At 41.0% G+C, this 20,266-nt stretch overlaps 1 long non-coding RNA gene across 1 annotated transcript; it reads left to right on the forward strand.

Moving 5' to 3' along the window:
- The first annotated feature begins 17,458 nt into the window (after positions 1-17,458).
- Positions 17,459-19,672, forward strand: LOC307022534. The gene is made up of 2 exons (XR_013803428.1): positions 17,459-17,530; positions 19,150-19,672. It is a non-coding gene; the product is annotated as an uncharacterized lncRNA (long non-coding RNA).
- The last annotated feature ends 594 nt before the right edge of the window (positions 19,673-20,266 follow it).

A 20,266-nucleotide genomic window follows, 5' to 3' on the forward strand; every position in this document is an offset into this window, starting at 1 on the left:
ACATTCACCACCGTTCATTTTTTCTCTTTTTCAAAGTCGAATTTCTCAACGTTTTTGAGCTAGTATTTTCCTGGAAAGTGTGTCGGAGTCGACTGGAAGTGAATGCCAATCGAGAAAACCTGACAATGGAGGCGACAGGGAAGAAAGAGGGATGAAAAACACAGGGGAAACGATGCATTGCCGCTGGCTGTAGTAATGTCAAGTCTGCCGAAGTGGCGATGTTTCTGTTCCCAAAAGATGAAGGTGAGCCTGGCTGGTGTCATTGTTTCGTAGATTCTTTGATTGATCATGATAAATAAAGGCCACTGTTCGATTCGAGAGAGAAAGAGAGACTGAGAGAGTTACAGGGTTGTTGTTAGCATCTGGTGCTAGCTCGGAGCTAACGGAGATTAGCTGTTTCAACAATAAGGAGAGGGAGAGTGCTCTCCTGTGGGACTGAGAGAGATAACGTCAGCTCAGGGAGGTAAACTGTAGCCTAAGTTATCTCAGTGGGTTTGGTCATCTATGTAAACAAATATTTCCATCTATGTAATATTAGTTGTATAAAATAGGTTAAGAAATCCTTCCAATGTTTTTTGATTATTGAAATATATGTTTCATATGAGTGTTGAGAGCTGTATCCATAAATCTCTTAATGTTGCCCTCAAAGTGCACCAGATTGATCACTTTCCTCATCTATCCTGTCCGAAAAGCTGTCCAAATCAATCATTTCTCTCACACTAGTATCACTTTCCAGAGTCTCCGCCATGTTTACAATTGCAACTGGGTACATCTTGTGACGTCACAGCCACTATCGTCTGCAACTTCCGTTAGGCTCAGACGGCAAAATTAATAATTCATTAATTCATTAATTATGAATTATTAAAAATTATTTTAGCCATGAACAGGCACAATGATATGTAAGGAATGAAACTGCCATTTCATTTTGGTGCAAGAACATGCACTTCACTGGGCCTTTAAAGGATAAATCCTTATCAAATATAACACCAAGATTCCTTACAGTCTCACTGGAGGCCAAATTAATGCCATCCATAGTTAATATATGTTTAGATAATTTGTTTCGTATATTCTTCGGGCCAAGTACAATAACTTCAGTTTTGGTCGTGTTTGACATCAAAAAATGTAAGGTCATCCATGTTTTTAAGTCCTTGAGGCAGTCTTGAATTTTATTTAGATGATTAATTTCATCAGGCTTGATTGATAAATATAGTTGAGTATCATCCGCATAACAATGAAAGTTTACAGAATGATTCCTTATAATATTGCCTAACGGAAGCATATATAGTGTGAACAAAATAGGTCCAAGCACTGAGCCCTGTGGCACTCCATGGCTAACTTTGGTTTGCATGGAAGATTCATCGTTGACAAGTACAAACTGAGAGCGTTCAGATAGATAGGACCTAAACCAGCCTAAAGCAGTTCCCTGTATGCCAACTAAGTGCTCTAGTCTTTGCAATAGGATATCATGGTCGATAGTATCAAATGCAGCACTAAGATCGAGCAAGACAAGAATAGAGACAAGTCCCTTGTCAGAGGCTATTAGAATGTCATTTGTGACTTTAACCAGAGCTTTCTCGGTGCTAAGTTGTGTTCTAAAGCCAGACTGAAAATCTTCAAATAAATCATAGTTTTTTAAGTAATCACACAGCTGTTTTGCGACTGCTTTCTCAAGAATTTTTGAGAGGAACGGAAGATTAGAAATAGGTCTATAGTTGGCTAAAACCTCTGGATCAAGGTTGTGCTTTTTAAGAAGCGGTTTTATCACTGCTACTTTGAATGATTGTGGAACATAGCCTGATAATAAAGACATATTCATAATATTTAATAAAGAAGTGCTAATTAATGGAAAAACTTCTTTTAACAGCTTAGTTGGAATCGGGTCTAAGATACACGTTGATGGTTTAGAAGAGAGAATCATTGAATTTAATTGTTCAAGGTTTATGGCTGAAAAGCATTCTAGTTTACTATCTAGTGTAATATTAGAACTTACGTTTCCGGGAGCTGTTGATAACACTATACTGGTCAAAGGCAAGAGGTCATTGATTTTGTTTCTAAGAGTAACAATTTTATCGTTAAAAAAGCACATAAAATCATTACTACTGAGTGCTATGGGAATAGAAGGCTCAGTCGAGCTGTGGCTCTCTGTCAGCCTGGCTACAGTGCTGAAAAGAAATCTTGCATTATTCGTATTCTCATCTATTAATGAAGAGTAGTATGCTGCTCTCGCTTTACGCAGTGCTTTCTTATATTCATTGAGAGTAATATGCCAAATTAAACGAGATTCTTCAAGTTTAGTGGAACGCCATATCCTTTCAAGTTGTCTCGACTTTTGCTTTATTTTGCGGGTTTCGGCGTTATGCCATGGAGCTAATCTATGTTGTTTTATTTTTCTTCTTTTTCAAAGGAGCAACAGAGTATAATTTTATTCACAGCGCATCTGTAGCACTATCAACAACATGATCAATTTGGGGTGGTGTACATTTTGTATAAGTTTCCTCCCCTACATGCAGACATGCTATTGAGTTAAGTATTGGTGGAATCTCTTCCTTAAATTTGGCTATAGCACTAACAGATAGGTTTCTGCTGCAGGAGCTTTTGGCTAATGCTTTGTAGTCTAGTAACAGTACTTCAAAAGTTACTAAGAAATGGTCGGATAAAGCAGGATTATGCGGTTCGACTAATAGTTGCTCAATTTCAATACCATAAGTCAGAACAAGGTCAAGAGTGTGATTATAGCAGTGGGTTGGTTTATTTACACTCTGACAGAAACCAACAGAATCTAATATAGAGTTAAATGCAACAGTAAGGCTATTTTTATCATCGTCAACATGAATATTAAAGTCACCTACGATAATTACTTTATCTGTTTTAAGTACCAAAGTTGATAAAAACTCAGAGAATTCTGATAAGAATTCTGAATAAGGACATGGTGCATGGTACACTGTAACAAATAAGATTGGCTGCAAAGTTTTCCAGGTCGGATGCGTAAGACTAAAAATGAGGCTTTCAAAGGAGGTATAATTTAATTTTTGTTTAGTATTGATAAGTAAACTTGAGTCAAAGATTACTGCAACTCCACCTCCTCGGCCCGTGCCTCGGGCAATATGAGTATTGATATGGCTGGGTGGAGTGGCCTCATTTATGCTGACATATTCTTCATGTCTCAACCAAGTTTCAGTGAGACAGCATATATCAATATTATAATCTGATATTAAATCATTTACCAGTATTGCTTTAGATGCTAGAGATCTTATGTTTAAGAGACCACATTTAATCTTCCTGTTTTGTTGCACTGTAGTAGCTGTTACATTTACTTTTATTAGGTTATTATGTATGACACCTCCTATTAGGTTTTACCTTAAATTGTCCTTGGGCAGACACACACACCGGTAATATTGGGTATTCATTCACCCCTAACTGAATGCCTGCTGGGACTGCAGAGCATGCCCGCACTGTTCCTGGGTTCATTGATTCCAAGCAGACACCAACTTGTTGTATTCCCATCCTAGCATTCCATCTACAGTAGGGATCCAGTTCCCTCAACAGACATATGTTCCGTCCCCCAGAGAACAGTTACGATTCATCCACACAAGTCAGGTAATCAGTACCTGGTCAATGCATCCAATCAACTGCTGGCTGATTCTTTGGTTCCCCAGGCTCCGGAGGACTAATCCACACATTGAAAGGGGCGCAGGCTCCATTCACCAGTAGAGCTGTCACTGCTATGCCTTGTGTCCAATGTCTGCCTTATCTAGTTTCTCTTTCTTGTGGGGGTTGCCCCCAATATCTCTCCCTAAGGGGGATTTTCAGAACTACATGGGCTAGGTCCGCTTTATTTCCTACTGATAATAAAACAATGGAGAATTTGCATTAATGTACTCAGGTTGGGAGGGTTACTTGAAAAATGTAATCTGTTACAATAATGAGTTACCTTGTTATCAGTTACCTGAGTATTAAAATATGAAAGTAATGTAACCTGATTGCTTTCCGTTACTTTTGGATTACCTCAATATCAAATGCAATGCAAATAAAAACAAGAGAAAATGAATAGCAATAAGATGTTTTTTACTTAAGTGTATGTAACATTCTAACCTTAGAAAAGAAGAAACCAAGATATTTAATTAGAAACATGTTGTAAAAGTAATGCTTTACAAATGCTGTTTTTTTATTTTGGTTTAACAAAATAGGTGTTCACTTACTGCATTACAAAATAAATGAATTTGACTTAAAGAAGAATTAAAGTAGCCTCAAAATAAAACATAAAGAATATTAATTCAATACATCTTTTGTCATGATTTGAGCTTTGTGTGTTAAGTTTTGGGTTTATTTTGAAATTCTGTTCTCCCCCTGTCTGGTCTTCCTTCCTGTGTTTGCCCTCCTGTGTCTGATTGTGCCTCATTGTGTTCACCTGTTGTTGCCCTTGTGTTTCTGCCTCCCCTGCCCAGCTGTGTCTTGTCCTGTGATTACCCTTCTGGAGAGACAGCAAGCGCATTTCGTGGCATCTGCGGGCAGTGGCAAGTACTTCCGGCATCTGCCACGGAGGCCGCTGCTCCGTGGTATCTGTGGCAAGTATATGCCACAGATGTGGTATCTGTGGCAAGTATATGCCACAGATGTGGTATCTGTGGCAAGTATATGCCACAGATGCCACAACTTGCCATGGCAAGTATATGCCACAACCATGCCACAACTTGCCGTGGCAAATATTTGCCACAACTTATATATGCCACAACTTGCCGTGGCAAGTATATGCCACAACTTGCCGTGGCAAGTAAATGCCACAAGTTAAGAGTTAAGAGAAGTTTTACGGTAGCTGCCACTCGCCTTCCGTGGCAAATGCTGATATTTAAACCCGTATTTATCGCGTAAAATGTCGCTGTTTTGGCATGACTTTATCGGACTGATCTGTACACAAGACTGATGATCTGTTACAGATGGTCCGATCATATTTTTCAAAAAGATTAAACATTATATGTTCTATAGATTTTACTTGGAGAACGTGGTTTGTTAAAATAAATAAACGTGCTATTTTTATGATAATACTCAAGATATATTATTAGTAAGTTGACATAAAGATCTAACATTGTTGACCAGAGGTGGGAAATAGGCCAACTTGTATACTCTAGCACTGTACTTGTGATTTAGAAATAGCCTACTTGTACTTTAGTTGAGTATGTAAATGGTATATTACGTAGTAGGTTACTTACCCCACTACAATTCAGAGGTAAATTGTGTAATTGTAGCCTACTCCCCTACATTTATTTAATACGCTACCTTTAGTTACTTACTACAGATTCTGATTAATGATGATACATATAATCAAGTCTTAAATCAGACTTTATAGTTTCTCCTTGAGTAAATTCACAAGATACCCTACTACAGTATACAAAGTCATTCAAACTAGCTGCACCTTTACCAGCTTTGAGAACACTTTCATGATCAATCATTATAATGAAAACATGTAATATGCACTTTAAGTATATTGTTATGCTATCATTTTGCGCTTTTACTTGAGTAACATTTTAATGCATGACTTTTACTTGTAACAGAGTATTCCAACATTTAGGTTGGCTACTTCTACTTTTACTTCACACTAGAACCGCCAGGGGTCGCTGTATAGCCTACCTAAAACCACCAACGTGTCAAATGAACGAATGCATTGATTTTCAAGGTACAATATTATTTTATTTATCATACTAGAACACAATGAGTGTTGCCACTACTCGCCGTGGCAAGCATATTCCACAACTTGCCGTGGCAAGTATATGCCACAACTTGCCGTGGCATTTGCGCATGCTGAATGGGAGTTGCCACAAGATGCCAGAGTTAAGAGAAGTTTTACGGTAGCTGCCACTCGCCTTCCGTGGCAAATGCTGATATTTAAACTCGTATTTATCGTGTAAAATGTCGCTGGACTATCACAGGACTGATGTGCGATCTCTATTTTTCAAAAAGATAATAAATTATCATTTATATTCAATTTTACTTGGAATAGCCTACTTGGTTTGCTAAAATAAACAAACGTGCTATAACTATGATAGTAGGCTAAACATAGGCCTATATTGTAATAAAAAAAGAAATATTGGCAAGTGAGCGTTGCAACGCAAGCCCTTGGCAATTGTCGCTTCTTGAGGGGAGTTTCCACTGCTTGCTACGATAACCAGGTGTATTGTTACTAGTAAAGACAAATAATTAAAAAATAAATATCTGTATTGACACAGCAACGTGTACAATGGTGTTATTAGACTTGGCTACAGACTTAGGGCAGCTGTAACTGATTGGATTTGCCACTGCTAGTGAGATGCTAAGATTTATATTTTATAAATGAGGCAAAGTACAGTTATATTTGATTGTACACATGTATAAATGTGTTATTTTAAATCCAGGCATATGTACTTAATTTGTATTATTTTCGTTGTTAATAAACAGATTAATGTCATTGTATCTGTTTTGTTGTTTAATATTTGAATTCTGGTTGATTATTCTTATTAGATATTGATATCAGTGAATCTAAACAAACCATGTTATTCCGTTAAGACACTCATGACAGTATATTAAAAATCGAGACACAATGCATGCTTTTTTATCCACCCTTTTATTGCGTTTTGAAACTGGCGAACAATTTATATTGTTCGAGTTCTTGACAGAACGCTGAGTCATGCTCATCCGTCTCCCCTTGCCAGCTTTTCAGTGCTTGTAGGCTTTGCGCTTGGTTGTCCTTATCCTTATAGCACAAGTAGGCTATTTCTAAATCACAAGTACAGTAGGCTACTTGAGTATACAAGTTAGCCTATTTCCCACCTCTGGTCAACAATGTTAGATCTTTATGTCAATTTACTAATAATATATCTTGAGTATTATCATAAAAATAGCACGTTTATTTATTTTAACAAACCACGTTCTCCAAGTAAAATCTATAGAACATATAATGTTTAATCTTTTTGAAAAATAGAGATCGGACCATCAGTAACAGATCATCAGTCTTGTGTAAAGATCAGTCCGATAAAGTCATGCCAAAACAGCGACATTTTACGCGATAAATACGGGTTTAAATATCAGCATTTGCCACGGAAGGCGAGTGGCAGCTACCATAAACCTTCTCTTAACTTGTGGCATTTACTTGCCACGGCAAGTTGTGGCATATACTTGCCAAGGCAAGTTGTGGCATGGTTGTGGCATATAGTTGCCACGGCAAGTTGTGGCATATACTTGCCACAGATACCACATCTGTGGCATATGTAGATCATTCTCATATGATTACGTTTGTCCTTTGCAGGCCACCGTAGATGGTGCGCCACCCGGTGACGTGTTAAGATAATAGGCATTCAGTTGTTAGTCGGCATGCAACGTACATGTTCACTGTTCATGCTGTGGTCATAAATAAAGCCACCACTTGCCTATGCATTGTGTATTCCTTGTACATACACACATGCATGTATTAAGAAGTATCAAAAACTTCTACATGGTGTCAGAAGACGGCACGAGCCTCTCCTCGTCTGGAGAATTTCTTTTCCACGGACCGTGCTAACGCTAACTAGCTGGCTGAAGCTAGCCCCAGCTACAATGGCGGATGGATTTCGCCGTCCGGACCCTGTTATGTTTGAAGGAAACGTCGCGGAGAGCTGGCGGATCTTTGAGAGGGAATATGAAATCTTCATCGCCGCAGCGCACCCAGACAAGGCTGCCAGGACTAAGGCTTACATCCTCCTCAATCTTGCTGGACCAGAAGCCATTGAACGTGAACGATCCTTTATGTATGCAGCTGAAGTGCGCGCGCCAGGCCCCGACGGTGCAGTGATCTCCCCAGCTGAATCAAGGGAGGACCCGGACTGTTTGATACGGAAATTCAGAGAAATATGCAACCCTCAACATAACAAAATAATGGAAAGGCACAGGTTTCATTCAAGAAATCAGAAGCAAGGTGAGAGCATTGAGTCATTCATCAGTGATCTGAAGATAAAAGCTAAAAGTTGCCATTTTGGAGACTTAGCTGAGGAACTAATCCGTGACAGAATAGTATGTGGCATAATCAATGACTTTTTAAGAAAAACTCTGTTGAGAGACAGTGAACTGACACTTGCTAAAGCTGTTTCAGTCTGCCGTATACACGAAATGACAGAGGAAAGCAGCAGGACGTTAGCCGTTCAAGCTACCAGTGTTGATGCAGTGAGACCTGTTTCTAGCAGAAGATATCAGCCAAAGCCACAGTCACTCGCTCACTCCCAGAGCATCTCTAACTGTAATAATTGCGGAGGCAGCCATGCAGCTATGCGAGAAAAGTGTCCAGCTTTCGGGCAAAAGTGCCACAACTGTGAAAAAGTGAATCACTACAAAAAATGCTGCAAGTCTAAACCACGCAGCTACAGTCATTCAAATAGAAATAATTTTAACCAGTCTGTACATGAAGTAACAGTGGAAGAGCCCACAACACACAGAGAAGACACGTTCTACGTGGATGGCGTAGATATCGAAAGACATGTTGATAGTGTTAATCCTCAAGCTAAAGACAAAGAAGAAGGATTTGTTACAATTCACATTAATGGCATACCAACTGAAATGAAAGTTGACACAGGAGCTAAATGCAATGTGTTGTCTCAAGAAACGTTCACACAAGTGACCAATGGCGAGCAACTTGTGAAGCAAGAGACTCCTATAAACCTTGTTGCTTATGGAGGAAGCAGGATTGAGACCAAAGGCCTGGCCACACTGCCTTGCTGCTTAAAGGAGCAGCACCATTCGTTGCCTTTCTTCATAGTGAACAAAGATGTGCAGCCACTACTGGGATTTCGGGCATGCGTGGACATGGGAATTGTCACATTGAGCAAAGATGTCCACCAGATCACTACGGAAAGCAACACGGATTTCACCACACAGACACTCATGCAGTACAAAGACCTGTTTGATGATGAACTTGGAGAACTACCAATCACTTACTCCATGACAGTTGATCCTAGTGTACAACCTGTGGTTAGACCTGCCCACCGCATTCCTATTGCAATGCAAGACAGAGTTAAAGCTGAACTTAACCGCATGCAAAACATAGGTGTCATTATACCAGTTACTGAGCCCACAGACTGGGTCTCATCTATGGTGGCAGCACACAAAAAAGACAAGCAGGAAATAAGACTGTGTATCAATCCACAAGACCTCAACACAGCGCTGAAAAGACCACATCACCCTATGAGAACAGTAGAAGAAGTTGCAGCACAGATGTCAGGAGCAAAAGTGTTTTCTGTGCTAGATGCTAAAAGCTCCTTCTGGCAGATACGTCTCGACAAGAAATCCTCCATGTTGACAACCTTCAGTACTCCATTTGGGCGGTACAGATTCCTAAGGATGCCCTTCGGCATTAGCTCTGCTAGTGAGGTATTTCAACGCTCGATGGAACAGCTATTTGCAGGTTACCCATGTTCTGTCATCGTTGACGACATCATCATTGGTGGCCGCGGAGTTGCTGAGCATGATGCCAACCTCAAGAAGGTGCTGGAACGAGTGAGAGAAGTCAACCTAAAGCTGAATCCAGCCAAGTGCAAGTTTCGCCTGGATCATGTAGGATATGTAGGTCACATTTTCACAAGTGAAGGCCTAAAGGCAGACCCTTCTAAGACAGATGCAATCACTAACATGCCAGTCCCCACAGACGTTGTCTCACTACAGCGTTTCCTCGGTATGGTTAACTACCTTGGCAAGTTCATCCCGAACTTCAGCGACATCGCAGCACCACTGAGAAAACTCATCCACAAGGACACTGCATGGTGTTGGTTCCAGCAGCATCAGGATGCATTTGACCTTCTTAGATCATGCTTATCAAGTCCACCTGTCCTGTCATACTATGATGTCAGAAGACCAGTCACGCTCACCTGTGATGCGTCATGCTACGGACTTGGAGCAGCGTGCATGCAAGATGGCAGGCCAGTAGCGTTTGCATCACGCACCCTCACTGACAGAGACAAGGTATGCACAAATTGAAAAAGAACTGCTAGCTGTCGTGTTTGCCTGTACAAAATTCAAAGACTATGTGTATGGAAAGCCTGTAGTGGTGGAGACTGACCACCAACCTTTAGTGACTATCTTAAAGAAGCCCATCCACACAGCCCCTGCCCGTCTGCAGAGAATGTTGCTCCGGCTGCAGAGCTACGACATCAGTTTGGTGTACAAAAAGGGCAAGTATATGTATGTAGCAGACACACTTTCACGTGCCCCAACCACACAAACATCTCAAAGCCCTGCTGAAAATGATGCTTATGAAGTTATGTCTGTGAGCTACATCTCCACAGCCCGCTTGGAAGAACTCAGAAAGCACACAGCAGAGGACGAAGATCTGCAAGCCCTCAGTGCAGTCATTAATAGAGGATGGCCCATCCGACAGAATCAGCTCCAACCTGCTGTCCGTCTCTTCTTTCCCTACAGAGATGAAATGACAGTAGAAGAGGGAATTGTCATGAAAGGCCACAAAACTGTCATTCCTCAATCCCTGCACAGAAAGTACATCAAAATAGTGCACAGAGGGCACCCCGGCATTGAAGCAACCAAACGCAGAGCAAGAAGCATCATCTTTTGGCCAGAAATGTCTAGAGACATCACTGAGGAGTTGCTTTCATGTGCGGTGTGCAACAGCACCAGATCCCATCATTAAAAGGAGCCCCTCCAGCTTCATCCTGTGCCAGATCTCCCATGGTCCACAGTGGCAACAGACATCTTTGAGTGGCATGGAAAACGGTATCAGGTGCTGGTTGACTCATACTCTGGCTGGTTTGAAATCGACCTTCTCCGGGATGTGACCTCATCAACTGTGATAACTAAATTGAAGAGACATTTCTCTGTTTTCGGCACACCACACACACTCATCTCTGATAATGCTGGACAGTACGCCAGTCAGCATTTCAAGGACTTTGCAAAACAGTGGGACTTTGTTCACATCACCAGCAGTCCTGAATACCCACAGTCAAACGGACTAGCAGAGAGAGCAGTTCGCAGTGCAAAGCAGCTGATGGAACGGTCACACAGAGATGGCACAGATGTCTTCCTCAACCTGGTAAATCTCAGAAACATTCCCCGTGATCTGACGTTGGGCTCTCCTGCTGAACGCCTGATGTCGCGACAAACACGTGCAGCCATCCCTGTGAGCACCAAACTGTTACAGCCAAACCCAAAAGATGCACAACTAATCAGAACACAACTCCTCAACAAGCGGCTCATCTTAAAGCGCCACTATGACATCTCAAGTTCTCCTCTAAAACCCCTGGCAGAGGGACAAGTGATCAGGATGCAGACCCCAAAAGGATACGATCGGCTTGGCGTTGTCAAGGACGTGAGCGAGAAACCACGCTCTTACAATCCAAGCCAACAGGACTTCATACAGACGGAATCGTCGTCACATCATTCCTGTTCTCGAGCCGTTGCTCCAGCAACAGCAGCCTCAAGATTTCGACCCTCAAAACACTGACCCCTCTATGATGGACTGTGTACCCCACACACCACAAACACCTGAGAGAAACAGCAGGCTGACACAGAACAGTTCCCCTTCACTACCAAGACACACATCACATTTCCCTTGCAACAACAGTGACACACCATACATAACACAATCAGGTCGCACATGCAAACCAAACCCTAAATATGTGCAGTAACACTGTTGGACAATCTTGTTAAAGTGATATGTTTAGTCATTTCCTTTTCCTGTTACCTGGTAAGGTATTTAGTAATGGTTTATTGTTTGTGTCACCAAATGCTAAAGGAATGTTCAATATCCTCTGCCTTAAATGTTATTTACTTTCAGATAGAAACATCAGCTAAAGAGAAGGGATGTAGATCATTCTCATATGATTAAGTTTGTCCTTTGCAGGCCACCGTAGATGGTGCGCCACCCGGTGACGTGTTAAGATAATAGGCATTCAGTTGTTAGTCGGCATGCAACGTACATGTTCACTGTTCATGCTGTGGTCATAAATAAAGCCACCACTTGCCTATGCATTGTGTATTCCTTGTACATACACACATGCATGTATTAAGAAGTATCGACAACTTCTACAGCATATACTTGCCACAGATACCACGGAGTAGCGGCCTCTGTGGCAGATGCCGGAAGTACTTGCCACTGCCTGCAGATGCCACGAAATGAGCCAGGCCCTACTGCCCTTCTGTGTATTTAGGCCCAATCCCAAACCACTCCTTCGACCCTACCCCTCCGTGACGGAGTGAACTCCGTCTGTAGGAGCTCAACGAGGCTCCCTCCTGTCAGATGGAGGGAGTAAATACAGCGGCAAGCTTTGGGACGGACTCCCCTCTCTCCGGCAGAAACAGGAAATGCCGTAACTGTATGTAACAACGGTTTCAAATTAGCATCTCATAGACAAACAATTTAAATTAATAACTCAAATAAAACTCCAAACATATTTCATTGTGTTATTTTTTTATAAAGCTCTTTTAGTTTTAAACCTGATGTTTATAAGCTTCTTAATTTTTGCAACAGTCTGTAAATATACACAAGTTTATAATAAAATGCAAACATTTACCTTTTTCTAGACTAAACACAGGTATGATCCTAAGTTAAAACATATGAGGTTATCATGAGGTTGTTAACATCGCAGTTTATCAGTGGATGTTTGCTGTAACTACTTGTAAACAGCGTGTTTCCTGACGGACACACACAGCGTGACTCCGGTCAGGTCGAGACCGGTCTCAAGTCAGCACCGCTGCAGACTCGCTGTTTAAGGGCTTGATAGCCCAATCCCCCTCCACACCGCTCCACACTCGTTGGTTTGGAACAGCCCTCAATATGGCGGACCGTCCGCGTGAACGCTCAAACGGAGGGGTAGGGTGTAGGGGGCGGTTTGGGAATGGGCCTTAGTATTCTTGTCTTCCCCTGTGCTCCATGTCGGTTCGTTGTATTTTCTCACTCTCCATCTTAGTCACTTACCTCATGCTACCTGTTTTCGATTCATGGTTTTCGTCTTGTTTTTTCATGCCAACAGCTTTGTTTAAATAAATCTTGCTTTTGTTTTGAAACCCGCTTCCCTTTTTAACTGCATTTGGGTCCTACCTTTTCCCGAATCGTGACATCTATCTATAATAAATAGATATTTAGTTTAAAATGTACTGTAACACTGTAATCCTGCTAGTAATTCAATTTGTTTTAAATTGTAACAGTAATCTGATTACTTGTTTTTGTAATTGTAATTGAATACCTTTTTTTGTATCCTGACTACATAATCTTGTTACAAGGTATTGATTACTCCCCAAGCCTGAATGTACTATTATAAACAACTACCTTTACACTATGGTGTATGGGTGACTCTGAGTTCACACCACATGGACAACTGAAAAAGAGTTTACATGCAAAAAAAAAAAGGTTCAAGGTTCTTTATTGTCAAACTAACATAGCTACAGAGTAATTATGTCGTTGAAAATCTTAGGTCACAGGCTTCTCCAACAATGCGACACAAGAATACGCAACCAAGCCTGCCTGGTTATATCTACAACATAATTGACCTTTGTGTATTTATATTTATGTATGTTGAGGACAAAGCTGGAAGTTAAAGTCTTGACAATGCTGAACATAGTGAGCTTCTTAAGGGCTTACGACAGACTGTGTGTGTGTGTGTGTGTGTGTGTGTGTGTGTGTGTGTGTGTGTGTGTGTGTGTGTGTGTGTGTGTGTGTGTGTGTGTGTGTGTGTGTGTGTGTGTGTGTGTGTGTGTGTGTGTGTGTGTGTGTGTGTGTGTGTGTGTGTGGTCTAAGGCCCTAGCCACACGGAGACGGTATCGAAAAACGAACCAAATTTGATATCAAAAAAGTATTCCGTCCACACGCAATCGGCACCAGAAATGTGTCCGTCCACACGAGACCACTGGAGACGCTGTAGTACATATGCCGGGCCTGTGAATGGCACTGCACTTCCGCCACAAAATACATCAAAAGTATCGAAGAAGACTTCACGAGCATGCAGGCCCGGTTCTACGGGGGTGCATAAGGGTTTCAAAAAATGAGAAGTGAAAAATATTACATATATAATAATAGTAGTAATAATAGGAAGAATTTAGTTGAAATAAAGTAATAATAGTTAATTGTGGTGAAATAACATTGTCTGCTGCATTTATTTGGTCAATTTCAACGGTAAGTAACGTTATTATATCAGGTACGTGTGACCTGTGCCGCTGTGCCGCTGTGCGTTCGTCCTCTGCAAGGTGCTTACACAGCAGTCAGTGATGGAAATCAGAAAATGGTTAAAACAACCAGCCCTTATCGCCAGCAGTAACACTGCATCTACTGCAGCTAGTAACAGTTCAGATAATGGGGACATTACGTTACCCGTGGCCACTGTCGTGGACACAAGCGCCCGCCTCGCCGGCTTTGCCCGCCTCGCCCACGGAGGCGGAGCAGCCGCAGCCGTCTTCGTTGCCCCAAACACCGCCACCCCTCAGCGGCCCGCAAGTGCCAGAGGACCTCGGCAAAACAGAGCCTGCCCAGTTATATTTTGAAAAAAGTACCCAACTCGCCTGTACAGCGGGGTAAGGCGCTCATTTTGCTTGCTTTCCCTTGCAGATCTTCTCAAACCGGGGCTGTCGTTTTGAGACTGCCACTCTCAGTTCATTCTCAATGTTCAGCTTTGATCTGTATTTCGTTTTGATGGCAGTAACAGCAGAAAAGCCTATGTCACACAAGTAGGATATTGCAAAAGGCCGCATTATGCCCACAGCTTTCTGACCAATGAGATATTTTCGAGCAGTGTTTGTTTACAATTGAAAAATAATAATAATTGTAAGAGAAAATGTTGCAGCAATGGAGAGTCAGGACTCGGATACCTCATTCACACCAACGCAACTCTGGTTCAAGCTCCGTGCTAGAGCTTTTCAGGTTTAGAACCGGTTCTTTGGTTTAGCTCCGGCTCTTTTCACACTGCCCAGAGTCCGACTGGTGCTGCGTCATTGTTTGCGTCATGACGTAACCGTTTGCGTGCCTGCTTCATAAAGCCAAACCGCGCGGAAACCCCTCACAGCTGACACCGACAACAATGGCCGATTGTGCTCCAGCTTCCTCTGTACCAGATTCCCAGTAGGTAGCTGGTCTCTTCAGTGGACCACTGCTGCTTGTTAAGTTTCTCCATCGTTGTGTACAAACTGGATAAAACGCCGGCTTTTTGTTGTTGTTCAGGAGTTGATCCCGCCTCTGCCCCTGCCCCCGCCTTGACGTAAGCGTGAAAAGTGCGTGTGACCTGGACAATTTTTTGGTGCTCGAAATGAACCGGATTCCGGAGCTAAGAGGCTGCGGTGTGAAGAGGAAAACCTGGTGCTTTTCAAGCTCCAGCTCCGAACCGGCCCTGAAACACCGTTGGTGTGAATGAGTTAAGAGAGACACGAGGAGAGTTGGAGCTTTGATGTCAAACACTTAATGTTTAATACAAGTATCGGCCGGAGTAATTCACATCACAAGTCACAGCAGCAAAAGGTTCTGACTGCACGGGTGGGTTGCCATGTCAAATCTGATCCGCTTCGCATCTTGGTAGACCCTTTAACTAGTTTACAGAGAGTCAAATCCACATATTGGGGGTGGGCATAAATACCTGGAGACACAGGAGATATCTCTCACATCTGTGGTGCTTAGAAGCCAGTGTTCTACCAATAAATAAAGTATTATCGTATCGTTATCGTAACGTATCGTACTCACAGTCGTAAAACCCCCCCTGTGCCCGCTAGGTCAGGCCATAAAACCTGGTAGTATCAACATACGACTGCATTATCACATTCCTTACGGGAGATTAGAAGCAGGGTTGGTCGTAAATGTCAACACACAGAATAGGTTACATATCTAGGAGTAAAGACAGAAATATTCTTTGACAGTTCCTCCCTTTTGATCATTTATTGATAACTTTAAAACATTAGTCTAATAATAATTTGGTCAATACTTAAATCAATAGGCGTCTTCAGATTTGAGTGTGGTCTCACCGTACATCAATTACATCACAAAGTAGAATAAGATTGAAACATTCAACCACAATGATTGATACAACCAATCATAACAGAAAAATCATCTCTCATCAATGTTTTCGATCATCTTTTGTCAAAAGCACAATAATGAACACACATAAAACAGATGCATAATAGCAAAAACATCTACTTTAAAATAATATGTTTTAACAATTAACCATTAATTAATTAATCTCACTTATCAAACTATAAAATCAAAACCAGCTTGCAGTTTAAAGATTTACTTCAAGGCAATCACTAGTCAAAAACATTTAAAACTCAGGATCATAAGCGATCCAGCTAAGGTATACAATTCACAGTTGTGACTTGATCAATCTGTAATCTGCAAAATTGCAGTGTCTTCAATTTTAGGATTACTTTATGTTTACTTCATTACATATTAAATCAAAAGACTATGGCATTATAGCATAATTACATTACTTCAATTATCAATCATTATGTCATTTCAAAATCTGAAGTGAAAAATCAAACAATTTTCAAAATGTTTAACAATCTGAAAAGGAAAAGTTAGGCAAATATTCAAAGACTTTTGTAAAAACCTGGAAAGCAAGGATTACACATTCTTAAAACTTGAAACATCATTTTAGGTCTGTCTGTGCATGGGTAATACATTGAAGAGTAGTGTTTTTAAGCCTGATTGCTGGACAATTAAGGATATTGACATTATCTATTATAATATTAGAAATATCTTATTATTCAAAACCTTATAATCTGAAAATATCAATTAATGTATTTTGTTTAGTGTGAAAGTGTAATCTGATCTGACAAAATATAGTTATCACCATTATTTAACACATGTCTGTTCATTGGAAATATAAAAACAATCATTAATTGTACATCTGTAAACATCTGGTCATTCAATTCAAATGTTATCTTTGTACGAGAGCTGGAAGAACATGTCCTCCTGATGCGTTCTCCTCCTCTCTTTATTGAGGTTATTGTCTGGTGTGTAAAGGCATCCTGATAGTGTAGATTAGCAATGAGGTGCTCATTGGCTCAAACTCTTCTTCATCAGAGCGCCATATTTCAACCCCCCCCCCCCCCCCCCCCCCCCCAATTGCTCTGCTTTTGTGTGGCTCATTCAGTGAGCACTGTATGATCCCCCAGTGAAACGGAAGCACATCTGCCTGCATTCCTTCTGCTTGAGAGCAGTGCAACTGCACTGTAAAATATTACCATGATTTCACAATATTTAGCTGTAATATTTTACAATACATTACTGTTTTACCACTTTACAGTCTTTACCTGTAATGTTCCCAATATAATGTAATTTTGAATTTCACAGCAAAATCAATGCAGGCACAGTTAATTACTGTGAATGTACAGGATAAATTATTACCAGGATTTCACAACATGTCACTGTATTATTTCACAGTAAAATGCTGTATTCAGACCATCCTCTGTGATAACCAGGTGATAACGGTGATAACACAACAAATGAAGTGAACCGTGCTGCATTGTGGGATCGCAAAATATTTAAAACGGCAAGTAACTGCTGCGTTGGCTCCAAGCAAAGAAGAGAAGCACGAGAAGACTACTCTAATAGGTAATTTAACGCATGTTGTTCCCCTTTACTTAAATGAAAAGGTGTGCTTTTATTTAGACTTGCTCCAGTTTTGTTTAATGTCATTGCAGATAGTCTGAAACATTTAATGTGGAAAAAGAGATTTATCCTCCTGAAGGGCGGGGGCATTTTGAACCTTCATGTAAACAAATGCATGCCCCGTTGCCAAGCAATATTGTTTGGTGTCCTTTGATAAGCAGGCAGTCATATCATTAGCCAGAACTAGCTAGATCGGATAGATATGGAAATAAACTTGACTGAAGTCTAATCGGACGCGAGAGAGAGAGACATCAGAGATCAGATCAGCTGCTGCTGACGGAGACACACCTGCAGCGCTACATGATGCAGCTCTGTCCGCTGTGACGGAGTGGCTACTGGTCCACAGGGCAACATGTAGTATATTCACAAATAACCCTCTGAAGACGTGACATGGATACAATATTTGTTCCTATTCATTTCTAATGACCAGAGTCCATGTCACGTGATCGCAAACTTTCCCAGTGAGAAAAAATAACATGGCGGACACCCGATTTATTTTTTGTGGAAATCCTAATTTGTAGGATAGTTTAGCCATTCAAATGCTTTTTGATTACATTCCTGGCGAGAAGTTTATATTGTACTTTTAAAATCTACGTCCAGTGGATGTGCAGGATCCATACTTTGATAGATATTACGAAGATTATTTTAGCTCCATGTTTTTTTTCTCTAAAATATTGTATCCATGTCACGTCTTTTGTTGTGAATATACTACGTTTTGCCCTGTCGACCACCGTAGCTATTACACGTTTTTTGTGAGACTGGACGGTTATGGCTAGAAAGGATCTGTCTAATGTAAATATGACGTCACGTTCTCGTTCTAACTCTCGTTGTAATCGGAGCGGCTCGGCTGTAATCGGAAAGGGTCGGGGTGGGCGGGACGCGGGAAGATCGCAGGAAGATCGAGAAGAGACGTCGTTCTAACTCTCGTTGTAATCAGAGCAGTGATAACCACTCAAAGTCCTCAAGAGATGGGAAACGACAGCAGTGTGGGACCTTATTGCGGGAAATTACTGAGCACACATACCACCTACAGGATGAGACGTTCATGTGTACAGTGATATCAAGACTAAATGATCTTTTGTAGGACGTAAAGCAACACACCCCACATGACAGTAGTCTTCCTATCACCTTCACGCCCCCCAAACACAAAAGGCAGAAGAGGACCATAACACCTCTCAGTACCAGCCATTGTAGACACCCTTTTTCAGGCCGGGTGGGTCATAAAGCTGAGGTCATGAGATCCAACTACAGAGTGGACAGCTTGAACAAGATTTTAAAAGCTAAGTCCCCAGAGTCTAATGCGGGAGGAGCAGGCAGGGGTACGAAGAGGTGGATAGATGCTTTTGGTAAGAACAAAGTATATTTACTTTTGCCATCTCCTCTATATTCACAAAACACAGCCAATCATCCATTCCAATCCTATGTGACATGGCACAGTTCATTTCACTCCAATAGAAATTGGTATAAAAGAGACCATAGTCTTCTCATTGTGCTTATTGCTGTGGATAGGTGTTAACTATTGTTGTTGTATTGTATCATATCAAAAGTTGTTTTCATCCAAGGCACCACCGCCAGGTGAATGTTGGAAGCTTGGAGATGAATGGAGCTGTAAAGAGGTGGTAAGTAAAACAACGTTTTTAATCCATTGCATGTGATTGATGTAGTTATAAAAAGTATATCATAAGCTGTCATTACAGTCTAAATATCTAACAGCAAAAGGAGGAGAGTCTGAGGAGGAGAGGAGATGAGGAGAACAGAGGAGAGGAGACAGCAAAAGGAGGATAGTCTGAGGAGAGGAGAACAGGAGAGGAGAGGAGACAGCAAAAGGAGGATAGTCTGAGGAGAAGATGAGGAGAGGAGAACAGAGGAAACAGGGAAAGCAGAGTAAAGAGCAGAGTTGAAAGAGAAGTTGAAAGCAGAGCAAACAGTAGCAGGAGAAGTAGAGCAAATGTAAAAGTAACTTTGAAAAGTATCAGCAAGAAGATCAGAGTTGCATAATGTTATTTTGTTTTATTCGTTACTGTTATATTAATGTTGTATGTTAATTTTTGTACATAGGATAATAAAGATGATCTTAACCTTGAACTCGATTCATGACCTCATTTCATTATTAAAATCTTAATATCAAATTACAGACTGGATTCAAATTAGGATCTCCAAATGTGTTGATGTAATGTTTGTGATAAACTGAAGGATAAAGTGTTCCTTTATGTGTTGAGAAAATTCCCCTCCCTCTTAAGCCAAGTAAGGTGTTTAAAAAGCCTCTTGGATCAGCTGGAAAATGCATCATCACAAAGCTGAAAACAGCTGTTTCACTTTACTTTTGAAAGATACGACAGAGACAAAGCTACACATATATGATGATATTATAGAATATGATGCATTGCTGCAGATTAAACTACCCAACAGGATATAAAAGAGGTAAACACATCTACAGCAGTAACATGCAACATACATTTTATTGCACCAGGAGCTATCTTGGGACTTTTACTGCAACAACGTTGACTTGCCTGTGAATACAAAATAAACCATAGTGTTGCTGATCTACAGTGTTGTCATTCTTCTTTCAACAGCAAGACCGCTAACAAGTATTTACATACTTAATATAGTTTAGTTTCTCGCCATCCCAAACGTAAACATTCAGCCACGTGACCGCTCCGATTACAACCGAGCCGCTCC

Source organism: Notothenia rossii (genome assembly GCF_949606895.1).
Source record: "Notothenia rossii genome assembly, chromosome: 1".
Taxonomy (NCBI): domain Eukaryota; kingdom Metazoa; phylum Chordata; class Actinopteri; order Perciformes; family Nototheniidae; genus Notothenia; species Notothenia rossii.